This window comes from Harpia harpyja, chromosome 4 (assembly GCF_026419915.1).
Source record: "Harpia harpyja isolate bHarHar1 chromosome 4, bHarHar1 primary haplotype, whole genome shotgun sequence".
In the NCBI taxonomy this organism is placed as follows: Eukaryota; Metazoa; Chordata; class Aves; order Accipitriformes; family Accipitridae; genus Harpia; species Harpia harpyja.
In genome coordinates this window covers 19,894,571-19,911,402 of record NC_068943.1, presented here as the reverse complement: position 1 = coordinate 19,911,402, position 16,832 = coordinate 19,894,571, and the positions used below count along the sequence as shown (strand labels likewise).

The window sequence follows — 16,832 nt, the reverse complement described above, 5'->3', positions numbered from 1 at the left end:
AAGCATTCCTCTGAGCAGATAACAGTGAGAAAGATGTTTCACAGTGTGCTTCATAGGGCTGCAGAGATCCACACTAGCTAAGAATCTGTCCATGTCATTCTAAGGAGAGAAAGATAAAGACACAGAAAATGGAAATACAATGCCTCTCTGCATCAGTGTAAGACTTAAGCATAATGTGTCCAAACATTCATTTGGAAACATTTTGAGAATAGAGACATACCATCAAGTGGGAGGAGGACAGACTTGCTGAACGTTTTAGTCTCTGTATAGGAGCTTTTTGTTTCAATGATTCGTTGTCATTCTGGGTCATTGCTGATAAAGATGCCACTAGAAGGGAGTAAAAGATTCACCCTAGATTAGGCAGTGTCTATGTCATTATGAATTCTGCTCTCAGATTCATGCAGGTGGCATGAAAGTTTATAGGCGGCACACACTTGTGCCTAAACAAAGGATCATTTTTGTTTGGCATTTTACCAGACTTTATAAAGAAACATTATGTCATATAATGTACAATATATAGAGCACATTTGGGGGAAATGTTTACAATTTTCAACAGATACTGAAATAGCTAATCTAATTGAATCTGTGGTGCCTGCAAAATGACAGTTCAAATACCATAAAACATTACTGCTGACTTATCTAGAACAGGCTTGCTCTGTTTTTTACAGATTCATAATATGCAGTAACATCAACTGCAATATAACATGATACATATTTTAATACTTACATAAAACTCTCTACTGAGAGTTTTTTGCTCAAACAAGTCTTAAGAACCAACGGTCTTTCTAGGCAAGTGGCCTGTTGGTGATTCATCAGTATCTTACTTTCTCTTATCCAAAAACATACCACAGCAATAAACCCTTGGAGGCTACAAAAGTTTAGATTCCCATCACTATCATCTTTGTCTTTGTCACCCTTGTATTGAGATTTGCCTGTCACATCTTGTTCTGTTTTTGACTGTAAGGCCCAGATCTATAAAGGGACTGGCTATGTATTTTGCATTCCAGGTGTCACTGGGAAAAATATGTAAACAATATTAGAACTGTGATAGGATTTGCAGATCAAGACCCAGGTTTCTGATCATCCTACCATGAATGCCCTCCTCACTAAGTTAGAAAGCTTGCTTCCTCTAACTCCTTGCCTTTGGTAGAGTGAATATTGACATCTTAGCTACATAGCTGGTGAAAAGAAAGTGTCGAGAATATTCCTTGCATTTAATTCAACTAACCTCTGCTTGTAGCCTGACAGTCAACATACTGCCTTTGGAGATGTCCAATTTGAACTTAAATCCGCACCGATTGTGGAAAGAACTGCACTTGTTAGTCACTTTTTATTGAGTGCTGTGCTTTTAACACTGCCACAATGCTAAAAGCTGGGGTATATAATTTTTACGGTGTGAATTTCTCTAATATAGCCTTTGACATCTACAGGGGACATACCTGCCTCTAAGTTAGTCTAAACTGCTTTTATAGACAGACAACAGAAACAGGCACGTCTTGGGTCAATTCAATTGACACATTTTAGATGTTTACATTGGTTCAAGATAAATCACTCCTTAGCAGTGGATGTTCCTCTTCAGTGACTACAAAAAGAAGACTTAGCATAAATAAATGGTTGACATGTTGGTGCCTAGAGGTTAAATTCTCACCTTTGGATAGATAAAACATGCCTCAACAGATCTTGGAAGAGATGGGCCAGTCTCCATTTTCAGAAGTATGACTTAGCTGCCAAAGTTTTCAGTTTCAGTCCCAGTCTTAGACTAATAAAAAAATGGACAGTTGCCTGTCTTTTTTTGTCTTATTTTAGGAGTTTTTAATTAGCTTTCAGGCACTCGGGAAGAAGGATTCTCTCATTTATATCTATAGCATCTAGTTTAAAAGCCTCCATTTTTAAAATTGGAATATTTGAGCAGTTCTTAAAGAGCAAAAATAATGATGAGCACTAATCACTCATTGACTATAAAAGGAAACTGGTTGCGATGCCAGTGTTTGCATTGCCAATGACCACATTTGGTCAGAAGAATTACATTCCAGAATTTTTTAAAAAGAACATAGTAGATCATTTCCAATCCTCACATGCATGGTTAAACTGCCAAGAGCAAAAATGGTTCAATATTTAGTAATAAATAGACATTTCCATTTGCAGACTACATTTTGGGTTTGGTTTTGTCTTTCTCTTTCCAGTGTATCAACTTGTACTTCTTTTTTGTTCGGCCAACTCTTTCTGTTCATTTTACTCTTTCCATGTGATAATGAAAGGAAAGTAAACCCAAAACTATTCAGTTTACAAGGAATGAACTATACTCTAGTCATTTCTTTTTGGCCTGAACTGGTCCTACACAGCTGAACATACTGGTGACATTCTGTTCAGACTTCTTTTGAATTTCAGGTGCCTTACTCTAATTTTGATGTTAGATTTCTGTGAACATTATCTAATGTTCCTTTTCTCACTCACCATAAAAGGTAAATGTATGAATGTCTAGAATAAAGTACTAATCTGCAAATAAATTCATGTTTTCAAATCTCTTGGCCACCTACAGATTTATGGTGCAGTTCTTTGTAATCTGAAGCTTTTACTTGATCTACTGAAATAGTGGATGGCAGTGAGTCTACTTATTATTTTAAATTCTTTGAAATCTAAAATAATAGACAACTTCTCTTGTGTCTCTCCCTGTTAAAGCCCTCATCATCACAGTCAACAGGGCTTAGGTTTTCAAAAATATGTTGGCACTTACTTAAACATAATGGCAGGTTCTAGCATGATTCAGGAAGATGTCTAAGCAGGTTGGGCACTCAACCTAGATTAAAACTAGCATTTTGAGTAGCAGTTAGGCAATTATTCTGTACTAATGTTCTTATAAATGTCCACTATGCACCTTTCAAAGCCCATTCTAGAGCTTAGAGGGGTGTCATGCAAACATTTTAAAATGCAAAAGATAATGTTGAAAACCTGGTTTAGTTTGAGAAGAAAAACTTCACACAACAAGTTCAGATCTATAGCCAAGAACTAAAAAAACAAGTTCAAAGCAAAAATCCCAGTATAATAAAATATTTAAAACAAGATCTTGCAAGAACTTGACTAAAACTATTATTCAAGTAATACAGTTAATTAATATAAAATGTAGTAAAATTATTTTGGGAAATAGATGCATAATATAAAGTTTATGTAAACAATCCTATCAGAAAAAAAAAATCTTAAATCTTTTTATAGTCTTCAAGTTAGAAGTAAGAATTACTAACAGGTGATCAATTAGGTGAGACTTTTAGATATTCCATTGAAAGGAAGTGAGATTTTTCTTTCACCTGTATGTGGAAACCTCAACATGAGCAGTTCATTGTCACAGTAATATGTCTTTGCAACATAACCCTTCTTTTATTATCTAAAGCCTACTAACTAAATGCCATTATTATTGCAGATATTGCAAGTGAATAAATTTATTTTTAAACCTCATCTCTGGAATGACTAGATGTAACATTAGCCTGTAATCATCTGAAAAGTGTGATCTTGTTCTGTGGCCAGTACTTGTTCTGGAAGTGAAAAAACTTTTTTCTTCTAAGTTTGTTGTCTTTATGGCCTTTCCTTTTATTCTTTTTCCTTTTTTTTCTTTTTTTTTCCTATAGCCAGGAAGTGTTTAGAATTTGACTGTAAGCCAGTCTTTTTCTCCTTTTTTATACAAAAAGGATTGAATTTGTTGCGACTTTCAGTCTACACTTTTCTTCTTTCTGGATTGCGGAAAACAAGACAAAGATTTGCCTGCAAATGCTGATGATCCTCAAGAACATGTGAGTGTATGCTCATACATTTAAAAAATGTTGTTATTAAGTTTTAAAGATATTTCTGACATGAATGTAAATCAAGCCACTTCTTAAACACTATTGAGTGTGAGAAATGAGCACCAAGATGAGCACATATCTCACCACTTCTTACAACTGATTGAATTGTACCCAACGGTATAATAGTCTGATCTGATGTTCATACAGAGGCCATGCTACCCACCATTGGCCCTTATCTGAAGCTGCACAGAAGGAATAGCCTTTGTACCTCTTTGTAGTCTTAGCATTCTCCCCACGTACCTGTGCTAAGGTCAAGGCAGAAAGTAAAATCCTCTTTATTTAGATATTGGTAGATTCAAGTCAGTTGCAATGGGGGCAAATGCTCACAAGCATCTATGTACAGCTTTGACCGTACGTTCCTGTCTGCTGTGCTATCTACAAGTAACTTCAGGAAGTGATTGGCAGTCATGGCGCCTTCTGCTAAACAAAGCAATTGTTTAAAAATATGAATAAATAGACTCTATCTCTTCAGAACTGAAGGGACTCATTTCAAAGTGTATATCATCAAATAGTAGAGGAATCTGTATTGTTAATGTGCAAGATTTCCATCAGGATTTGTGAGGAAATCTTAATGCCTGACATTGCCTCAAGAGAACCTATTCAGGTTTATGATGGAGATTGTTGAAATACTTGAGTCTCATTGGTGCTCAGCTCTTTCCAACTTACAAGGACTTTGTACATCTTGGTGCTTTAAAATAGCACTTCAAGGGAGATTACCTTCTTTTTTACATTCTTTAATATCAAATATGATAGCTCCCAGTAGTAGTTAGGAAGCATGTGGGAGTAAAACACTTTATTACTGACTCCTTGTCCATACAGAAGTGACAGAAAAAAGAGAGGGGAAAATGGAGAAATGGAGAGATGAAAAAGTCAAAAGCACAATTGTCTAAAGTATGTGTTTTGATTTTAAGAGGATTTTAAAAGTAATGGGGAAATTAATAGATATAATTTGCCATTTTCTTCAGTATGACATTCTCAGAAACAAGTTCAAAGATTAAATTATTCTGATAAAGTCTATATTAATCTATTGAAATAAATTGTCCATGGACAAACACCATTGTTTTAATAGTGTTACATGATTACCTGAGCAAAACAAGGTAAGGATACAATGATACAAAGTGTTTTCTTATGACCTAAGAGTTACACAGTCTTAGCACTGCCAGTTGCATTTGAAAAATCATGTACTTTCATTTGCATTTATGTTCTGTCAATATAAGATATGATTCAGTGATTTCTGCCACAATTTACACTTATTCATCTTATGCAGATAGCTTGCCAGTAAAATTTTAGTTCTGTATTTGATGAATACTGATTCCTTATAATTTCTTCAATAAGCAATACTCCTTATAATTAAAATGGGTAATCCTAATAGAACTGTTGATACCCCTCTTACTAAGAATTTTTCTACTGGAATTGGTGGTGTTGTTTTTTTCTGAAATGATGTGTTCACAGAACATGTATGTCCATTCTGTGCATGTCAACATTCAGGCAAACCTTCTGAAGTAATGCATACACTTGGGCTTGGTGTCATCCATTTAGATTGGCTGAGTACATCAGATTAAATGACACTATGTTACTTTATTGCTCTTGCAGAAAAAATAATTGGTACACAGTCATGGGGATTTCCATGCATTTCATTATCTCTTTCCTCAAAATTTGGAATCTGACATTAAAAATAAAACATAAGGCACTTGTAACCTGGTTTTCTGAAATTGGCCATTTTGCTCCTATGAATATGATACACATACTTTCTTTCTAACATTGTGGTCCAACACAACAACTACAGATTCAGATCTGAGCTTTGGCACCATCTTGCAGGCTGCGCTATGCAAAAAAATCAGCCTTTTCCTCTACCCCCTATTCATGCAGTTACTTTTCTCCTTTCTCCCTCCATGATTAAGCTTCAACCCCATATTCCTTCTATACAGATACAATTTATTTTCATCCTCCATCCACCCACCACCAAGAGTATTATATTTAAGCTCTTGTTACTACTGCTACTGGGGATGATAGGATTAGAGAAGAAGAAGGGATGGAACCATAGGGGCAGCAGAAGCTGTGTAGCACTGTGTCAGGTTGCAATAGCTGGAAGAGAAGTGGTGTCACTGTTCAGCCTGCCTGCACTAACTGAAAAACTTCTTGTTGCCTTTAAAATAAAGGAAGTTAGCCACATTGGAGCTTATGATGCATTCAGCTTTTCTTTGGACATTGCCACTCTAACTGGTGCTTGCTCCATGTAAATGGTTATGCCCTCCATCCTATGTGTATCATTAATAAGTTTAACATTTGGCTCTTCTGAACTTTAGTTCCAACTCTTGTATTAGAAAGTACTTCATAATTTATTCTCCTTAACTGGTTTTTAATCATCCACTAGGAACTGTGTGACATTTCCTTCCTACTGATTGTATTTGTGAGGTGTGTTTGAAAAGCTTTTCCAATTTACAGTGCCTTTCTCTTTATCTTATTTCCTGGGTGGATGTTTTGGCATGAGTAAGCTGTTTTCCACATTTTCTCTTTATGTCTAAGGAGATAATCTATCTGTTACTCTTCTACTCTGTAGCTTCACTTGCTCCCCTGTTTTCTAGGTACTTAAACCCCTGTTGGTACTTTAAGTACCCTCTCCCAAAGCTGTTGAGGTGATACCCTTTTCACGCTTTGTGGGGTTTTTTTCTTTGTCTTGAATTCCTTAAAATTTTGAAGGAGGAAATAAACTTTATTGCTTCAGCTTTATTTATGAGTATTGCTTCTCACTTATGTCTTCATATTTTAAAAGGTGGTGGACTTATCTGTCTATATTGCCTCCCAGTACACAGGCCCTTACATAACAGTGAGAAACACGATGGAAATACACATTCAAACATGCTGTCAGAAAGCTGATGGGCTCCATCTAATCTCTTTAAGACTTTGAATCTTTTAACATAAATTGAATCCAGGTTCAAGTTGGCTTCTTTTAATAGTTACCCAAAAAACCACATCTGTCCTGCCTTATCCAGAGGTATATATCAACATTAAACTTTTCTTGCTTTATTTTTAAGCCAAAATAAAGGTTGCTTAGTTAGTCTTCAGAAGTGAAGAACTCATAAAATTAGTACAGCAGAAAAAAGCTACATCTACTGAAATTGGCTAAAGCTCACTGACTGGCCGAACCTGTGAAATGTCTAAAGAAAAACAAATTTACAAATTGATTTGCTTCCTTATGAAGTTTTGAAAACAGATAAATCCCTTACCACAAGATAAAAACCATCTAAACCAAAGTTTAGATTCCCTGAATCCATTTTTGTCCCTGAGATTCACTCCTTCTACTTTTTTCTTTATTTTAATGTAGCATTGTAAATAAAACAAGCAGCAAGTCAGTGGGAACTATGAGGCAGCCTGAACAGAAACTAATCAGATGACTCCCAACAAACTGTAGATCATGCCTACTGAACCATAAATGTTGAAAGCAAATGTAAACAAAAATTGGGAGAGGCCACTAAGCAATTTCGAGATGATAAAGTACCTAAACCTAATGGCAGCTACAGCATGTGCCTGAACATAGCCCAATTACATTAAGAATGGTTTTGAAATGCTGCTTTTCATCATGTTTCTTCCATTCTTCAGAGTCTGTAGTGCTGACCAACATCAGCTACTATTAAAGACTCTTCATGCATGTAAAATAATATGATTTCACAATGATTACATATTCACTCTACAGCTGGCTGAGTTTTTACATCTCCATTTGTCATTGACTATTGTGTCCAATTAAATGATTAGCTTTTAAAAACTGCTGCACATTATGAGAGTGAACTTGTGTTCCATTGCACTGAGTGATGCAGAAACAAACTCATTACAGCATGTAATTCACCCATATTAAATAACAAACAGATGGCTGCTGTAAATGAGAGCTGCTTTTTCTCTTCAAAAGTGCCAGGAAAAAGGTGTTTTTATTTATCTTTGTTTCCAGCTTCTTTCTGTTTTCTTGACAAGTGGGCAGCTGGTTGCTGAGGTTTTCAATTGGTGCAGAAGAATGAAAAGCCTGTTTCCATTAATTTCCCCATAAAATAAGTCTTTGAATCATTCCTGTTATAAATGCATGTGCAGTAGCAAGCTGCTGCTTGATTAATTCACTTATTATGAAGATTTCATCTTTTATAAGAGGGCCTGCAGGTAATTTATCTTGTTTAGTAAGATTAGAAAAATGTAATTATCTTGATACCTTTGGACCCCTCTCATTTTAATTGTGTTCCCATAAATTTCAAACATAAAGATGGGATTTTTTTTTTTGCACAAATGTTCCAACATGTGGTAGAAAAATGTGTTGTAAGATCTGCATAAAAACTTACCAAGTAAAATGCATTTGGATTATACTATTAAAGGAGTGCATACAAATAAACCCAGTAAACAGTCATGGAAGCATATACAAATATCTGCATTTCTGGTTCCCTGGTCACAGGCTTTTAACAGCTGGAGTTGGATGAAGAATGTTGGGATTTAAGTTTGGGGTTTTTTTTTCCTTTTTTTTTTAATCAATAATGCATTTCACCACGGAAATACAAAATCTGTTCCATTTTCACTAATCAAGTTAAAATTATGTTTGTCTTCATATATACCACCAACAGTAAAGAAAAAAAAAAAGAAACGTATGAGCTGAGGTATGTATGTAACATCAGATCCTCTGAATGTCTCCAGCATCCTTTAGATGTTTTCTCCATCTCTCTCTTACCTTCTCTTTGAGTGCTAATTTGAAACAAATCAAGATCCAGAATTCTTTCTCTTCAATATATATTTTTTCTTCTCAAGCCAATAGTTGGGGCATTTTTGTTTAGCTTTGGTTTATTTATTTATTTGTTTATTTATTGTGGCTTTTTTCATTAAGCTATTTAATTTCAGCTCATCTAGTTCCAGAATGACTATTTTCCTTATTTTCATTTACTTGGTTTCTAAGAACCTCTTGATTCTTTTCCCTATCCATAAAAGGCAACTAACAACTTTGCATGTTTCTTTTTCATCTTAATTTTAATTCAGAGTTGTTGTGATGGTCAATTTCTGTAAAATAGATTTATAGGAACGTGGTAAATATGCAACAACTGCACCAAGTCTAATCATGGGTCACTTAGCTCAGTCATGTCTCTGACTATATCCAAGAGCAAAGGTTGAAAGAAGAACACAAGAAGATGGCAAATGTATAGTGTCACGTTTGAGTATATTTTTTCATCTTTCATCATCTGCAGCTGAAGGATATAGAAATTCAGAAATCAATAGATTTTCCAGAAACTCTTAGGCAATAGCTCTATTGTTACCACAAACTGCAGACAGATTAAAATTTCTTGAGTTTCATAAGCCTTTTAACTTTAAAATGAGGAAAAAATATATTCTTAATGTGTTTAGAGTTAAGCATTTACAGGATTCTGCATCCATATCTTCTCAGCTTTTGAGGGTTTCTAAAGCAGTCATTTGAATGCTAGTGAACTGAACATTGTAAGAGGCAGTACTGTGTAAGGAAAGAAATTTTGCAAAGTGAAAGTTCAGGCAGTAAAAAGACTCATAAGAATATGCAAACTGTCCAAGGTTGAAGCCGTGAAACTGAGAAATGTGTACAGATGGTTGAAACATTTCAAGTCAGGTGAGACTAGCAATTGTGACAAACCATGATCTGGGAGACCTGTGTCAGCAACAACACACATGAATGCTGAAAAGGCTGAGCAGCTCATTAGGGAAGATTGAAAAATAACCCTTAATGACCTTGCTACTGCTCTAAATTGCAGTTCTGCATCAGCACACTGAATCCTGCAGCGGTCTTCTCTAAACTTTGTTCATGCCAGGTCCTATGAAAACTCATCCTGGGACATGCATAAACTTGTGACATTACTCTTCAAATCCCAACTGAATTAAAGGCTAAATTAATAGACATATACTTAATTCTAACAGAATTTACCACTGCAAGTATATTTTGATTTTTTTAAGTACCTTTTTCTTTCTCAATAGTCATATATGTTGATATGCTTTATATTGCTTATATGAGTAATGTATAACCATTGGGTTCTAATTGCCAGGGAGTCTGATTAAGGCAGAGTTGTAATTTTTTAAAAAAATTATATTTCACGCTACAAAAGTCAGCTGTATTCTGTAAAGAAGGTATAAGCCCACTGAGAGTACACAGAGGTTCTTCTCAGTCTAATGGAGGAGTTACTTAAAAGCTGTTATCTTGCTCCAAATATTTCCTAGGTAAATTACCAATTGCAAGTGTGTGCTCTACAGGTTTTATCAAAACATAATCCAAACTGCTGTAGATTCTAGAAGCTTAGAAACTACATTTTGTCTATCTGATGTACATTTAATGTAATACATGGTTTCTGGTAGTGTGTGGCTATGGTACGTTCTAATTGACAATTACAGAAAGGATGAAGGTTTGCTTACAATTAAAAATGAATAAGTGTTCTTTCTTATCTCTGGCATTAGAAGATAAAAGCCAGTTGATGCAATTATTTAATAGTGGACAGATAAAAAGTCTGGTGTGTAGGATAAATAAGATACTAGGACAAACAGGAGCATTTTGTACTAACAAAAATTGGGATGCAACTGGTCCTTAAAATTAAAAGCAGCCTGCTGGAGCACAGCAAGAAGACAAAGTCTTGATATTCCACAACATGTAGTCTGTGCTTCAAGCTAAATCTCATCCTAACACCAAAAATTTACAGTTCATGCTCTCTGGAGAGCCCAAACTTTGATGTATTAAATCAACTGGTGTTAAGGAGGACCAGAAGATTCCAAGCAGTATCTACCTCTATCTTGCATTCCTTGCAGCCCTGGGTGCAATCAGCCTTTAGCATCAGCTCATGGCATAACTTTAGTTTTAATAATTTCATTGGAAGGCCTAAACACAGATTAGGCTTCCCAGTAATAGTGAGTAGTGTAGTTTGGATAGCTAAAGAAACATTCAATATAAGGCTGTCAGAAAAAAAAAAGAAAGATAAATGAATAGAATATTATAAGAATGGGTGAATACAAATATTCTATCCTGTTCTGAATGATGTGGACTGAACATAGACCTGTATTTTCTAGTACTGCCTGGAGTTAAACCTGAAAACTTGAATATGTTTAGGGTTTAGGCCTCTATTTCATATGTTCGGAGCGTAGTCCTAACTCATTTCCTCTTTCTGAAAATGTTTCCATTTGGGTGACATTTCTATGACTTAGATCTGTATTATTTCAATAGATTGTGAGAGAGATGCGGAAAGTCAGTGTAATAAAACTGAGAAGCTACTTTAGATATTAGTCTGTAATCACTAATAACATGAAAATAGTCTTTTCAAACTTTACCTACAAAATGCTGCTTCAGTAATTCATTAACTTGTTTTAATGAAACAACATCTCATTGCTATCTGGGAAGAAACTAATCTCCTTTCTAAAAAGTTTGCATAATGTATTGAGGAAGAAGTGGCTGTAGAGTCTGCTGATCAGTCTTTTGAGGATTCCACGTAGGTTGGGTAAACTTTTATCTAACACTATTGAGAAAACTATATACGCACAAAATTGCCTGCTCAGGCATTTAGTACTGACTAAGGACAAAATATGTTTAGGTTGCAATTTGCAGTCCTTTTTAGCAGCCACTGAAACCTTAAGTTTAACCAAAGAAAATTAATAGTTCCCCTCAGCTCTCAGTCATTGTCTAACTTTATCCAACAGAGATGTTGTATTAAATGTGGGGGTTACAAAAAGCATATCATAATCACCCTTCATAGAGTCTGTTAGCAATGAGTAACCAGTGCATTGTAACATGTTATTACATATATCTCATATATATACACATTTATTTCACATATGCATATATATACAACTCACATATATATGTGTGTGTGTCTGTGTATGTACATGTATATAAACACTCTATAGATCACTTACAAGTTCTCTTTAAGAATGAGTATTTAGTTTACAATTCGATTGATTTAAAATAAGGAAGGAAAAAAAAACAAACCACAAGACGGGAAACAATTCCACGACAAAGCACAATACTAATTACCAGCTGTTTCCTCACCTTTCTCCCAGCTCAGAAAGCTGAAAGTTCCTCTAATGAGTATAGGGAAATAATACAATTCTGTATCTAGCTGCTTGGGGATTGTATATGGCGGTTTCCATATAATGCAGCATTTGTGTTCACAGTTGCCTATTCTATGTTATGTCAATAAGAAGAACCTACTATTGACTCATCAGTGGTGACTCAGAACACTTGGATGGAATTCCAGATGTAAAGATGACAGGAAATTCCACTTACAGGATGTCATTGGCAGTGGAGATGCCTAATGATTAGTAAATTCACCTCAGAGCTTCCAGATAGCTGTAAATGTTTGTCAGGAGAAAAGGTTGGGTCCAGATTATTGTAATACTGAAATCCTCTAAACCCAAAACATAACATAGGAGACTTCGCTCAGTTACCCCAAAAAAGTCTGTATAGTGCCATTTATAAATATTTCAGGAGCTAGCAGATATGACATAACATCTAGGGGTCATCCATGCAAACCTCTGAGTGGCAGGTAGAGACAGGCAGCATCCTACAGCACAAGATCATCGTTTTAGGGAATTCAATCAGCTCTAGACTATAGGCAACCAGACTGAGCTACATGCATGTATTTGTTTATATGAGAGGTAGATATCTAAGCTTCCACTTCAGGTGATGAGAACTATAGATCAATTCAGTTCATTAAAAATACCATCTAGTGCCTGTGGAGTTGCAATAATACATCCATAATAGGATCCAGCTGCCTCTCAGAAAGGAGGAAATCTCTCCTAGCTATTGTGTCCTGTGTGTCAGCCCTGTATGCATACCTCACCTACCTCAGGACATCTCCCACAGCATCAGGTGCCTCTGTTTAGGCAGCTGAAACCTGCCCTTCATGTCTACAGTGAAGGTTTTGATATGTGAATTAGATGTCTAAGTTCCCATTGCAACCTAGCGAAGATCAGTTTGTTTGCCTTTAGACACTAACAGGTGTCGTTCTGCCTCCAGCTACCACTCTGAGAGGGGCATGAATCACTCCTAGTTGTTTTGTTATACCTGCCAGTCCCATACTAGTATGTTTGATGGCCTAGGTCATCTCAAATTATACCAGACAACTAGGTCTGTGCATCTAAATGAAGCTCTTCAACTTACAAATTGTAAGAATGTGAGTTATTCTTATACCTCAGTATATGAATCTTGACCTGAAACCCACCTCTTAGGTTTAACAAGGGAACACCCACCCCTTAGAGCCCTCCTTTAATCCATGATTTCCGAATCTCTTACAATATCCACTGCTGCAAGATTGTAATCCAGAATCTCAATTTATTTAAATGATTGTTAAAATTACTTTGAATATATGCCCTTTCAGTGACATGTATGAGACAAGGTGTCGTGGTTTAACCCCAGCCAGCAACTAAGCACCACACAGCCGCTCACTCACTTCCCCCCCACCCAGTGGGATGGGGGAGAAAATCAGGAAAAAAGAAGCAAAACCCGCGAGTTGAGATAAGAACAGTTTAATAGAACAGAAAAGGAGAAACTAATAATGATAATGATAACACTAATAAAATGACAACAGCAATAATGAAAGGATTGGAATGTACAAATGATGCGCAGTGCAATTGCTCACCACCCGCCGATCTACACCCAGCTAGTCCCCGAGCGGCAATTCCCCCGCCCCCACTTCCCCCAGTTCCTATACTCGATGGGACGTCACATGTTATGGAATACCCTGTTGGCCACTTTGGGTCAGGTGCCCTGGCTGTGTCCTGTGCCAACTTCTTGTGCCCCTCCAGCTTTCTCGCTGGCTGGGCATGAGAAGCTGAAAAATCCTTGACATTAGTCTAAACACTACTTAGCAACAACTGAAAACATCAGTGTGTTATCAACATTCTTCACATACTGAACTCAAAACATAGCACTGTACCAGCTACTAGGAAGACAGTTAACTCTATCCCAGCTGAAACCAGGACACAAGGCAATGATATTCTGTACTACAAGACACAAATAATATATATACCTATAAGGTCATTTGGATTTATTCTCTCTGCAAAAAGTAACAGAATCATCATAAAAATTAGTGATTGTTGAAACTGGGCAGTTGTGCATCAGTAAACATTTGTGGTATAGACTAGATCAGTGTATGTGTTTACATGGAGGAATAAAAATGAGGAAGAATGGAAATATTGTGGATTAATGTAGCATGTAGAACTTAGACCACAAACTCTGCCACAGAATTTGATCTCACAGTACCACAGAAGATCATGTTTTTCCAGACTTCTTAAAACAGGTGCCGGAACAAGGTGAAGAGGTCAATATTTTATGGGGGGGGGGGGGGGGAGGGGGTGGAATTTACACTGGCATTCAAACCCTCAAGCCTTGAAAGAATTTAGAACGGTACCCACCTTTGATTCTGTGAAGACAATTTTTTCAGCGATCTTAAACCACTTGTACTGTAAAGTGGACCTTAGCATAGTTTTTTGTTAAAAGAGTTAATTATATTTTATTATCTATTGAAACTGTTCTCTGACAAAGTGAAATATTGTGAACTCACCTAGGATCTATTCTGGGCAGAGATCATTTAACAAGACCATTAAAGTTGTCTTCAAAATTTTAGAAGATCACTCAGGCATAAACTTCTAGTTCTGAATGAATTAATTTCCCCTTTTTTTTTTAAACACGTTATCCAGGCAATAAGAAAATCGTAAGTTTATAATATATAGGTATAAAAACTATTATTACCATTTGTTAGAGAAAAGACTGCTTAAGATGACAGAGATATTGAATATTCAATTCCCTTTTAAAAGATATTTTTCATAACTTTACTATTAGAATGAAAAATAGAAGAAAATAAAGAGGAATTAAAAACATCTAATTTATTAGAATTTTAATAAAATATCAGATACTTGTGTTTCTTACACTTACACACTGGTTTTAAGCTCACACTGATTTTACACTGGGAACTAGTTTAATAAAGTTTAGATTAGAGTTATGTGTTTGACAAGCATTGTGCCAGGTTCTGCAACATTCATAGCTTTCCTTTTTCTATGTCTTACCAATGTCACATTCTTTAAACATGGTAGGACTGTGCTGAACTACAGTAGGAAGGAAGACAGGCCCAATCCCGCGGCCACATTCATGTGTGCAGGTCCTCTGCTCCCTTAGAACTCTGCTGGGATGAGTGGAGCTCATGCAAACCTGCAAGGTAATAGTCTGTTTTCTCTCATGATGTTTTTGAATATTCTGTATTCTCCGCCCCCGCCCCCCCCCAACTTTTATGTTTCTGCTTGATGAATTTGTTTATTTTTAGCAGCTTAAAGGCACACTAACTTTTTTCTTTTTTTAAGTGACCAGTAGCAGATTGAAATTTTTGGCTGAAAAAGAGTCCAGCTTTCAAATATGACTGAGCATCATTTTTCTTTAAGGGACCAGCTGTATGGTCAAGAACCAAAGCACTGATTAATAATTTTTGCAAATTAAGACCATCCAATTTTCCCCAGTAGCAATGATGTCTGTTCTTCTAAAACTCAATGTAAAACACTTGTTCCTATCCAGTCAACCAAGACTTTATGTGCAGAATGCCTGCTAGAATCAAGTCTTGTCTGTTGCTTACTGTTACAAAAAGATAAAATACATACTTCATAAAAAGAGAAATTTTATGTTTAATTTTAAGTTACACAGGCCAATTTCTATTTGGCTTACTAGAACGTACACTCTTGATAATTCTCATCTGCAGTGAGGATGCAGGTATGAAAAGGAATGGATGCATTTGACTTATCATATCAATATCACATGATCTACATGTGAAAGATAATGATTTATGTTATTATGTCATTACTGATTCCAAGCCAAGCATTGAAGAATAGGGGTCTGGGAAAGGGAGTGGTTTCTAATGTGGACAATGCTCCATCTTGCCATGGTTTGTCATACCATAGTGCTGCTCTTGTCCTACTGAGCAGTGCAATACAACAAGGCCTTAACTTTTAACTTAATGCTTTACTACTATCTGGGGATAAATTTAACCTTTATTAAATTTCATAGGGATGATTTTATTCACTAACTATTTACTCCTCCCTAGGGCTGACCACAACAACCAAATAACCTTAAAGGCACAAATCCAATCTACACTAGTATTTCAGTGTGTTAGTTGAATGTGTTATCTAATGCATCTCTGAACATAACTCCTGTAAAACCATTAATGACGCTATGATTTTTAATATCTTAAAAAGCTAGCTGATGTTTTGGGGTATTATGAGACAACTGTCTGTTTCTACGAATGGAACAAAGTTTTATAAATTGCATAAAATAGCTAGAACAGTTGACCCAAGCAAACCTGAAAGCCTCTAAAACAGGCATGAAATTCCAAAGGGGGTCATTGCTTCATGTTAGCAATATTTTTTTGTGTCCAGGAAGGAACTAAAGAGAATCACTGCTGCCTAGCACACTTGCAAAAAGAGTCTGAACTAAAAAAATTATTTCCAGTTATACTTACTTGTTTCTAAAATTGTTTCTAATGAATACTAGTGTAGTGCCTAAATTATCTTTTACAATATTAGCTTTCTCAGATTAAGTCGTTGTGAACTCTATGGAAGACAATTCTTAACAAATAATCAAAAATAGAAATAGGTGCAAGCAGTTAGAAGAAATCTAAAGAAAGAGAAGCCTTAATACACTTTAACTGTGAATTAGGCATGCAGGAAGCCTGCAAACACTAATATAGTTAACTATTAATTCCTGTGTACTTTAATTAAAGACAGAGCTGTATTGTTGTGGCTTGGTATTTTTATTTTTATTTACAACTGTTCTTTTTACTTGGAACTTTTTTAGCTAAACATTACTTTTTTCCATTTCTAATCCCACAACTAGTTATGGGAAATGTCTTTAGATATACCTAGCAGACTCATATCTCACAACATGGAGTACTGGGGTTTGTGTTTGCTGTTTTATTTTTTTCTTTTTTGGGTAAGTTATTATAAAGGTATTACTACCTTTACATTACACTATAGAAGTGCATAAAATGTCTT

General features: G+C 35.7%; 1 long non-coding RNA gene across 2 annotated transcripts in view; it reads right to left on the bottom strand.

Annotated features, from left to right (window-relative positions):
* Positions 1-16,832, bottom strand: part of LOC128141363 (uncharacterized) — a 136,805-nt gene that overhangs the window by 47,881 nt on the left and 72,092 nt on the right. The gene's annotated exons all lie outside the window — the stretch shown is intronic.